Source organism: Euprymna scolopes, unplaced genomic scaffold (genome assembly GCF_053919585.1).
Source record: "Euprymna scolopes isolate OS-2025 unplaced genomic scaffold, ASM5391958v1 sca1, whole genome shotgun sequence".
Taxonomy (NCBI): domain Eukaryota; kingdom Metazoa; phylum Mollusca; class Cephalopoda; order Sepiida; family Sepiolidae; genus Euprymna; species Euprymna scolopes.
Genome location: NW_027633102.1, coordinates 1435624 through 1445623, shown reverse-complemented (window position 1 = coordinate 1445623; position 10000 = coordinate 1435624). Strand labels below are relative to the sequence as shown.

Here is a 10000-nt window from a genome sequence, read left to right as displayed (position 1 = left end):
CGTTTTTTTTGACCACCATTTTCAGGTGTCGGAGGTGGGTCTGGACGAATACCAACACCATTTCTGGGGTTTCACAACCGCCCGGCTTCTCCGACATATGTTGGAAAGGAGTAGCGATCGAGCGACGGGGGCTGTCGGTAGGCGGCCGCGGGTTGCATGTGTGCCCGGGACAGCACCCCCATCCAACTAAGGGGTGTCCCCCGGGGGCCAGGGGGACCTCGTCCAGGTCGGCCGGGCGCTTCCAGACGCCTACCGACACCGGTCAGGTCGGCGAGGCTCCCGGCGGCCCGGAGCGGGACCACAGGTTGCGGAAGGCGTCCAAGTGAGCGGCGGCGACGCCAGGAGGCCCCCGGGGTCGACTCCGCGGCTTCCTAGTCGGTGTGCGGGCCTCCAGAGCTCGATAAAGTAGTGGTGTCGCTAGCGGTCGAGAAGGCACTTTTCGACGCCTACTGCCACCCCCACATGGCGGTAGGCGCAAAACTGGAAAATCGCCGACCAGAAATGTCGCTTCGTATAATCGACGTTTTTTTTGACCACCATTTTCAGGTGTCGGAGGTGGGTCTGGACGAATACCAACACCATTTCTGGGGTTTCACAACCGCCCGGCTTCTCCGACATATGTTGGAAAGGAGTAGCGATCGAGCGACGGGGGCTGTCGGTAGGCGGCCGCGGGTTGCATGTGTGCCCGGGACAGCACCCCCATCCAACTAAGGGGTGTCCCCCGGGGGCCAGGGGGACCTCGTCCAGGTCGGCCGGGCGCTTCCAGACGCCTACCGACACCGGTCAGGTCGGCGAGGCTCCCGGCGGCCCGGAGCGGGACCACAGGTTGCGGAAGGCGTCCAAGTGAGCGGCGGCGAGAGGCGGAGGCCCCCGGGGTCGACTCCGCGGCTTCCTAGTCGGTGTGCGGGCCCTCCAGTAGGCCTCAAGTAGTGGTGTCGCTAGCGGTCGAGAAGGCACTTTTCGACGCCTACTGCCACCCCCACATGGCGGTAGGTGTAAAATCGGAATAGACCGGACCAGGAATGTCGAGGGGGAAAAAAATGACAAAGTCCTGGTGTGCCTAGCCTACGAGAAGGCACTTTGCGACGCCTACCGACATCCCCATGTGGCAGTAGGCGTAAAACTGGAAAATCGCCGACCAGAAATGTCGCTTCGTATAATCGACGTTTTTTTTGACCACCATTTTCAGGTGTCGGAGGTGGGTCTGGACAAATACCAACACCATTTCTGGGGTTTTCCAGTTTGAAAGTTTTATAAAACATGTTCGGTAGGAAGCACACTTTGGTGTGTCGGTTCGTCGGAGCAGCGACTCTTTGCCTCGTGGTGGTCCGGAACGTCTCTACGGGCTTGTCGCAAAGGCGTCAGAAAGTGGCATCTCCGCCGCCTAGGGCTGTCACCGTTATCGCTGTCGCCGCGCTCCAACTTGTTTTGATCCGCCGCCTTCGTTCCTGCCAACCGTGCGCCCGCTCATCGTCGTTAGGTTATAATACGTGGTACGTGTGTGTGCTTCTCCGTGGACCTAGGGCTGCTCGACGTGTCGAACGATATGTTGGAACAACTAACGGCTCCTTTTCCTGGTTCCATAGTCGTCGTGGTACCCGCGTCGTCAGCCATATCTATGTCCACCATGTTTAGCCGATACGTTTGCTGCAGCTTCTGCTTCCGCCTCAGCGTTCGCCGCTCTCAGCCGCCGCTGTTGTTGCTGCCGTTCTGCCATTCAACCACTACCTGCGAATCTTTCGATGATCGGCCGAACGACCCATCGCTGTGCGACCGATAAATCCTCCGGATTAGGGAGAAACGCCGCCGCTCTCTGCCGCCGTCGAACGGAAAAACGTACATTGTAACGAACGAACGAACGAACGAACGAACGAATTAACGAACGAGCGAACAAACAAACAAAAATAGCCGCGGGGGATGCACTATGTAGATCCTGATCCCCTTGTAACCATACGTACGTTGTTCGATGCTCTCCCGTCCTGGAAGTCGCCGCAGCAAACAGGAGGATGAGCAGCAGCAGGCGCCGCCGCCGTAACCGCCGCCTGCCTGCCGCCTCCTACTCCTGTCAGCGTCCGATCTCACAGCCGTGTGAACGTTCGCTGACACCCGATTTCTTTCCGTCTGGCAAAACCTTGGACGTCCCGCTCGCGGTACACGTGCTGCAGCGACTTCTCGTCCGACAACGCATAAGCGTCGACGTCTGCCGCCGCATCTTCTGATACGTGGACGGTGATAGCGCTAGTCCCTTCTTGCGCCACCTCCACCTTTGTTAGCGCCAAAGAAGATCGATCGAGCAGTCGTGGTCGCAGTCGATTAACCCGTTTTCACCGTCCGCAGTTCCCAAGCCGCCGATCAAGTCGTTGCTCTTCTTGTTCGTTCTTCCCATACCGTCGATTTGCACGGCTGCCGGATGAGCCATCCTCTGTCCGGCGAAGCGCTCACGTCAGTGATCGATACTTGCACCGACAGTCCTCCCGCTCGCGACTCGGTGCTCGAATCGGACTCGTTCGTTTTTATCTCGATGCGATTGTGAAAAGGGGGACCGGTCGTCAATGTCGTGTGTGTCGACGATGTTGTTCGCCCGGTCCGCCGCGTTGTTGTCGTTTTTTTTTTTTTTTTTTTTTTTTTTTCCCCTGACGTTCGCCGTCGCACGGACGAAAGGGTGAGAAAAAAAAAAAAAAGCTCGAAAAAGCCGCCCAAAAAAATCGGACCGAGGAGCCGCTTGCGAGAACGCGCCATGTGCACGTTGTCTCTCCTCGGTTTTCCGAGCACGAACACGACGCCGGTCGGTCGGTCGGTCGACGAAGGCGACGACGAAGGTGACGGGAAAATTTACGCCGCCGCTGCCCTGGTCCAGCTCCTCCCCGATGACGGCTGTGATGTTGACGTTGACGTTGGCGACGACGACGACGACGACGGAGACGACGACGACGACGAGACGGCATCGATGGCGACCACGATGACGACGACCTCGACGAGTTCAGTCTGCACCTTGACCTCCGATGTCCGTGTGCACTGCCGTCGTGCTGTTTGTCGTTTGTCGTATGTATCGCTGTCAAGGGTGCCGTTGTCGTTGTTGTTGTCGACGTTGTTGCTTGCTCTCTCGTCTCGGTCGGTTGGTACGTTGATGACGACGACGACGACGAAGACGACGACGACGACGACGAGACGGCATCGATGGCGACCACGATGACGACGACCTCGACGATTCCAGTCTGCACCTTGACCTCCGATGTCCGTGTGCACTGCCGTCGTGCTGTTTGTCGTTTGTCGTATGTATCGCTGTCAAGGGTGCCGTTGTCGATGTTGTTGTTGTCGACGCTGTCGTCTGTTCTCTCTTCTCGGCCGGCTGTGACGTGGACGTTGACGACGACGACGACGAGACGGAATCGATGGCGACCACGATGACGACGACCTCGGCGAGTTCAGTCTGCACCTTGACCCTCGATGTCCGTGTGCACTGCCGTCGTGCTGCTTGTCGTTTGTCGTATGTATCGCTGTCAAGGGTGCCGTTGTCGTTGTTGTTGTCGACGTTGGTCGCTTTCGTTCTTTGAGTCTCGGTCCAAGTCAGGGGAGAAACAAAAAAGAGGCCATCAGCGCGGGCAGCGCGCTTCTACTGACGGCGAACCTCCTCGAAAAACAAATAAACACGTGCCCGTCGTTGTAGTTGTCTGTCTTATGTCGGTCGGTCGGTCGGTCGGTCTGTCGTTCTGTCGAAACAAAGTCCCAAATTCCAACGATACCTGGTTGATCCTGCCAGTAGTCATATGCTTGTCTCAAAGCTTAAGCCATGCAAGTGTAAGTTCACGCCACGCATTAGAACGGGCGAAACCGCGAATGGCTCAGGAACCGGACCTAATCCTCGGGACCGTATTCCTCCTCGGAGGCGATGGATAACTGTGGCAATTCTAGAGCTAATACATGTGACACAGGCCGCGATCGGTCGGCGCGCCGTCGTCGCCACGCCTCGCGCGCTGGCACCCGCGTCGGCCGTTCCGGGTCGCGGCGCTACATATTAGACTGAGACCGATGCGCGTCATTCCGTCCTCCCGTCGTCGGCGTTCCCGCTCGCGGGTCCGTTCGGTGGCGGGGCTCATAGGGCGGCGCGCTCCGCTTTGGTGACTCTGGATAACTCACTGGTCGATCGCACGAGCTTTCACGCCCGGCGACGGGTCTCTCGAGGGTCCGCCCTATCAACTGTCGACGGTCGGTTAAGTGCCTACCGTGGTTACTACGGGTAACGGGGAATCGGGGTTCGATTCCGGAGAGGGAGCATGCGAAACGGCTACCACATCCAAGGAAGGCAGCAGGCGCGCAAATTACCCACTCCCGGCACGGGGAGGTAGTGACGAAAAATAACGACGCGGGACTCTGTCGAGGCCCCGCGATCGGAATGAGTACACTTCAAATCCGTTAACGAGGACCAACCGGAGGGCAAGTCTGGTGCCAGCAGCCGCGGTAATTCCAGCTCCGGTAGCGTATATTAAAGTTGTTGCGGTTAAAAAGCTCGTAGTCCGAACTCGGGTTCGTGGTCGCGCAAGCGGCCCCGGGGCGGCGGCGCCATCGTCCGTCGTTGACTTTGGTCGTCCGTTCGCATTCCCGGCCCTTTCCGCCGGTGTCAACCGCTAGCATACCCGCCACGCGGTCCTGCCGGCGAGGTGGACGAGGAGGTCGTGATCGGGATCCGGGAAAAAAAAAAACAAGTGGTCGTCGGTTCGGTTCCGGGAGTAGTCTAACGGGGGGGTGCTACGTGTGTGTGTTTGGGTGTGTTCATTCGCATCCCCGCACTCTGACCCCCGCGCTTCTCTCCCTCTCCCTTTCCGCGCGTTCCTCTTTTTTTTTGAACCCCCCGGTCCGCTCCGAGTCCCTGCTTCGTGTCTTGTCTGCGCGCGTGTTGCGGTCGGCGGTTTCTCCTCCAAGGGTGCTCTTAACCGAGTGTCCGCGGCGGCCGGTACGTTCACTTTGAAAAAATTAGAGTGCTCAGAGCGGGCTGTTCAAGCTTGCATACGATAAGCATGGAATGATGGAAGAGGGCCTCGTCTACGTCTGTCGGTCTCCGTCTACGGCGAGGCAATGATCGAAGGGAGCGGTCGGGGCCACTCGTATTGCGACGTTAGAGGTGAAATTCTTGGATCGTCGCAAGACGAACTGCAGCGATGGCGTGTGGCAAGCACGTTTTCCTCGATCAAGAGCGAAAGTCGGAGGTTCGAAGACGATCAGATACCGTCGTAGTTCCGACCGTAAACGATGCCGACCGGCGATCCGCCGGCGTTCGCTTCCATGACCCGGCGGGTAGCCTGCGGGAAACCAGAGTTCGGTTCCGGGGGGAGTATGGTTGCAAAGCTGAAACTTAAAGGAATTGACGGAAGGGCACCACCAGGAGTGGAGCCTGCGGCTTAATTTGACTCAACACGGGAAAACTCACCCGGTCCGGACACCGGTAGGATTGACAGATCGATAGCTCTTTCTCGATTCGGTGGGTGGTGGTGCATGGCCGTTCTTAGTTGGTGGAGCGATCCGTCTGGTTGATTCCGATAACGAACGAGACTCCGGCCTGCTAACTAGTGCGCCGATGTCAGTGATTTTTACGGCGGGCTCGGCGTCCTCCGTGGCGCTCGGGTCCGGGTCGGTTTTCTCACGCACTTCTTAGAGGGACGGGTGGCAGAAAGCCACACGAGGCGGAGCGATAACAGGTCTGTGATGCCCTTAGATGTCCGGGGCCGCACGCGCGCTACACTGGAGGTATCAGCGGGGACTTCGCCCCGGCCCGAGAGGGTTGGGAAACCTCTGAACCACCTCCCGTGATAGGGATCGGGGCCTGTAACCAACCCCGTGAACGAGGAATTCCCGGTAGGCGCGGGTCAACAGCCCGCGTCGATCACGTCCCTGCCCTTTGTACACACCGCCCGTCGCTACTACCGATCGAACGGTCCGGTGAGGTCCTCGGATCTGGCCGACGACGCCGCCGGGCAGTGCGCGACGTGTCCGTCACGACACTCGTGCATCTACGCCTCGGCGTTCGATGCCTGGAGAAGACGACCGAACCCGATCGTTTAGAGGAAGTAAAAGTCGTAACAAGGTTTCCGTAGGTGAACCTGCGGAAGGATCATTACCGTTTTCCCGTTCGAGACTGGTTTGTTGTTTTCCGGCCTACCTCCTCTGTCTGTCGGTGTCAACGCCTCGAATGCGCGCAAACAAACCTATAAAAGGCGGAGCGAGAGATAGATTTGTGGTGACGCGGAGGTTTTTAAAGCCCCAGCTCTTCTTGCTTGCTTCCGCGTCTTACCACCTGTTTGTTTTTTCGCCCACCGCAAGTGATGGCCGCTTCTTCTTTGCCTTGTCGCCGCTTTATCGTTTTTTTGTTTTTTTGCAGCCGCTGTGCCACCGCCGCTAGCTAAAAACAAACTACTCGCGACATTGCAATGCCGTCACGCCTCCTCGCACAGACCTCCTCGCACACTACTAAATCTATATAAACAAAAACTAATATAAAAAAACCAAGTGCTGAACCCTGGACGGGGGATCACTCGGCTCGTCCGTCGATGAAGAGCGCGGCCAGCCGCGAGAACTGATGCGAATTGCAGGACTCAGTGAACATCGACACCTCGAACGCACATTGCGGCCCCGAGATCCCTTGTCTCGGGGCCACGTCCGGTCGAGAGGCGGAACGTTACATGTCTTTCTCCGTTAACGAAACGACATCTTGCCGTCCCCGTGCCCGCCCGGTCCTCGGCACGGTGGTAACCGGGACGTCGCAGGAGCGAGTGACGAGGGGGAAGAAAAATAAAAAAAGAATTGACTCCTTTCAATGTCTTTTTTTTTTTTTAAACCCTCTCCGGCCTCCTCCTTCGTCTCCCGCTGGCAGACCGCGGAGTCTTTTCCCTTTTCGACCGCGTGAAGAAACACTGTGGAGGAGGAGCAGGAGGAGTCTGTCCGAAAGCAGCCGAAGGGAGAACAAAACAAAAAAAAAGCACCGACCTAACCGACTGCCGACGTAAGCGCCGCCTGCTCGTCTCGCTCTCTGCCTCATGAAGGTGTCTCTCAGCGACGCCTCGAGCAGCGCGACGAGCACGGCCGTCGCACCGTAAAAAGGTGGCCGCGTCGTAGGCAACGCAACGTCGGATGGGGAGGACCCACGCTTTTTTTTAATTGTTGGCTTCTTCATTTTCGGTCGGACGGGCGCTATATCGGCCAGCCGTCGTCACACGGAGGGTACCGATCGAGATTCCTCTCCTCCAAACACCACACTCTACTAAAAACCGCCGCCCTCGGCTCGGACGAGACGACCCGCTGAACTTAAGCATATCGCTAAGCGGAGGAAAAGAAACCAACCGGGATTCCCTTAGTAACGGCGAGTGAACCGGGAGAAGCCCAACGCCGAATCCCGTCGCAAGTAAAAGGCTTCGGGACGTGTGGCGCATGGGTCGAAGGCAGCCGTTCGTTTTCGTCTCGCATAGTTCGGAGTTCCCTCGATCGGGGCCGCCCGCGGCGGGTGCCAGGCCCATTCGGTGCGGACGGCGAGCGACGGCCTTCGATCCGAGAGTCGGGTTGCTTGGGAACGCAGCCCAAATCGGGTGGTAAGCTCCATCCAAGGCTAAATACCGGGACGAGTCCGATAGTCGACAAGTACCGTGAGGGAAAGTTGAAAAGAACTTTGGAGAGAGAGTTCAAGAGAACGTGAAACCGCCCAGGGGTAAACGGGTGGGACCGCTCACCGCGATCGCGGGGGGACTCAGTCCGGTGCTGCCTAGGCTCGAGCCCAAACTCGATGTGTGTTCTTGAAAGAGAGGCCGTCGCGGCACAGGTCGTCGTTCGTCGTGTCCGCGGGGGACTCGTTCCCCGCGGTTCCAGCTTTTGTGCCCGCGTCGCCGACGAAGGAGACGGGCCGCGTGGATAGCGGGAAGGGAAACGTGGTGACGACCGCGGCGTCGGTAGGTGGCTGCGTCGGTTGGCTGCGACGGAGGGGACTCGTCCTCTCGATCGCTGCTGCCGCCGGGCCCTAACCCGCCGCATCCGTCGCCGCCGCTTCTTCTTTCCTCCTGCTCCCTCCGCGCGCGACTCCGCTGCACCCGTCCCCTTCATCATCGCTCGGCGTAATCATGGCGCGGGCGCTTCGGCGCGACCTCCGCGCGGCCGGCACCGGACGCACTTCCCCTCCGGTCCGTCGTCGCGACCCGTTCCCGGCGTGCAGGTCGAACACGCGGGTTTTTTTCCGTAGGCGGCAGGCGTTTCATCACCCTGAAAACCCCCGTCTTCCCACCTTGTGAAGTCGGGGGCCACCGGCCGTCGGGCCCGCGAACGTAACTGCCCCTTTCTGCCGGGAACGGAGGAAATCTGACACGATCCGTTACACGTGGCGAGCCGGTCCGTTTTGATCCCGCCGGAAGTCGCGTGCGGGCGACGCGCACTTTGTGTGTGTCGCTCCCTAGGCGCCCCACCGTCTCGGGCGCGTGCGCGATGAGAGGCGGGATAGGACTGGCGCGGCCTCGCCGTCACGCACCTCGCCGACGTTTCGGGTTCTTGTCGGGGGCAACCCCGCCCGCGCCCGTTTCCGTTTCCGGAGAGGTCGCTCGGCGACGCTTTTTTACTCGAGCCGCCCGCCACCCCGGGTCAGCGACGTGCATCGGCAACCCACCCGACCCGTCTTGAAACACGGACCGAGGAGTCCTGGCCGTTCGCGAGTCGTAGGGGCCACCTCTGACTAACCCCGAAGGCGAAGCGAAAGCGAGAGAGCGTGTAGGAGGGCGTCGATCGGGAGAGGTGTCGTGGCAAAGTCGTCCGGGGGTCGTCGGGGGGTGTCGTCGGTCTCGTGCCGTCGTCTTCTCCTCGCCTCACCCGCCTCCGAGCCGTGCCCGATCCCGCCGGCGCGGCGTTTTCGGCCTTCCGCCGTCGCTGCTGCGGTGCCCGCAACTTTTCCTTTTTTCTCTCTTCCCGAGAGAGATAGGAGAGGGAAGGCTCGTGGCTGACGTGCGGTTGTTTTTCCCTCCTCCCCGAGAGGGGACCGGCGCATCATCCAAAAAGGGGAATTGCCGGGCGCCAGCTTCCATATCCTCCTTCCGCCCATCGGTGAGATCCCGCGGCTTGAACTAGTCCTATTTTGTCGTCGAGTTTAGGCGCTGCGCGCGGGCGCATCACCCCCGGGTCGGTTTCCCCTTTTTCCGAGTACGACTCGGCCGACTCTGGCGTAGCGAGCGACCAGGGACCCGAAAGATGGCGATCCACGCCCGGTCGCGATGAAGCCAGAGGAAACTCTGGTGGAAGTCCGAAGCGCCTCTGACGTGCAAATCGATCGTCGGAACCGGGTGTAGGGGCGAAAGACCAATCGAGCCGTCTAGTAGCTGGTTCCCTCCGAAGTTTCCCTCAGGATAGCTGGCGCTCGATCGTCGCAATTCCATCCGGTAAAGCGAACGATTGGAGGCCCCGGGGCCGTTCACGGCCTCGACCTACTCTCGAACTCGGAACGGGTGGAACGGGCCGACTCTCCCGAACGACGGAGCCGACCCATCCGGCCGCCGCCGCCAGCACGCTTCGCTGGGCGGTTGGTCACCTCGAATGCGAGTGCCAAGTGGGCCACTTTTGGTAAGCAGAACTGGCGCTGTGGGATGAACCAAACGTCCGGCTAAGGTGCCTAACGCGACGCCCATGAGATCCCCGAAAGGGTGTCGGTCGATATAGACAGCAGGACGGTGGCCACGGAAGTCGGAATCCGCTAAGGAGTGTGTAACAACTCACCTGCCGAATCGACCGGCCCCGAAAATGGATGGCGCTGGAGCGACGGACCGATGCCGGACCGTCGCGGCGAGGAGCGATGAACTTTCGCGCCGAAACGATGCCGCGACGAGTAGGAGGGCGCCGCGGCGAGCACGGAAGCCTAGGGCGCGAGCCCGGGTGGAGCCGACCGCGGGTGCAGATCTCGGTGGTAGTAGCAAATATTCGAACGAGACCTTCGAAGACCGAAGTGGAGAAGGGTTCCGTGCCAACGGCGGTCGAGCACGGGTCA

At 59.7% G+C, this 10000-nt stretch overlaps 2 non-coding genes and 1 pseudogene across 2 annotated transcripts in view; all 3 read left to right on the top strand.

The window, feature by feature from the left end:
* Positions 1–3740: 3740 nt before the first annotated feature.
* LOC145273411 (small subunit ribosomal RNA) lies at positions 3741–6112 on the top strand (annotated as a pseudogene).
* A 395-nt stretch (positions 6113–6507) lies between these two features.
* On the top strand, positions 6508–6665 carry LOC145273338 (5.8S ribosomal RNA). The gene has a single exon (XR_013866333.1). It is a non-coding gene; the product is annotated as a 5.8S ribosomal RNA (ribosomal RNA).
* A 598-nt stretch (positions 6666–7263) lies between these two features.
* Positions 7264–10000, top strand: part of LOC145273186 (large subunit ribosomal RNA) — a 5725-nt gene continuing 2988 nt past the window's right edge. Inside the window, exon 1 of the ribosomal RNA XR_013866216.1 lies at positions 7264–10000. This exon is cut by the window's right edge and continues 2988 nt beyond it. This is a non-coding gene — a ribosomal RNA (large subunit ribosomal RNA).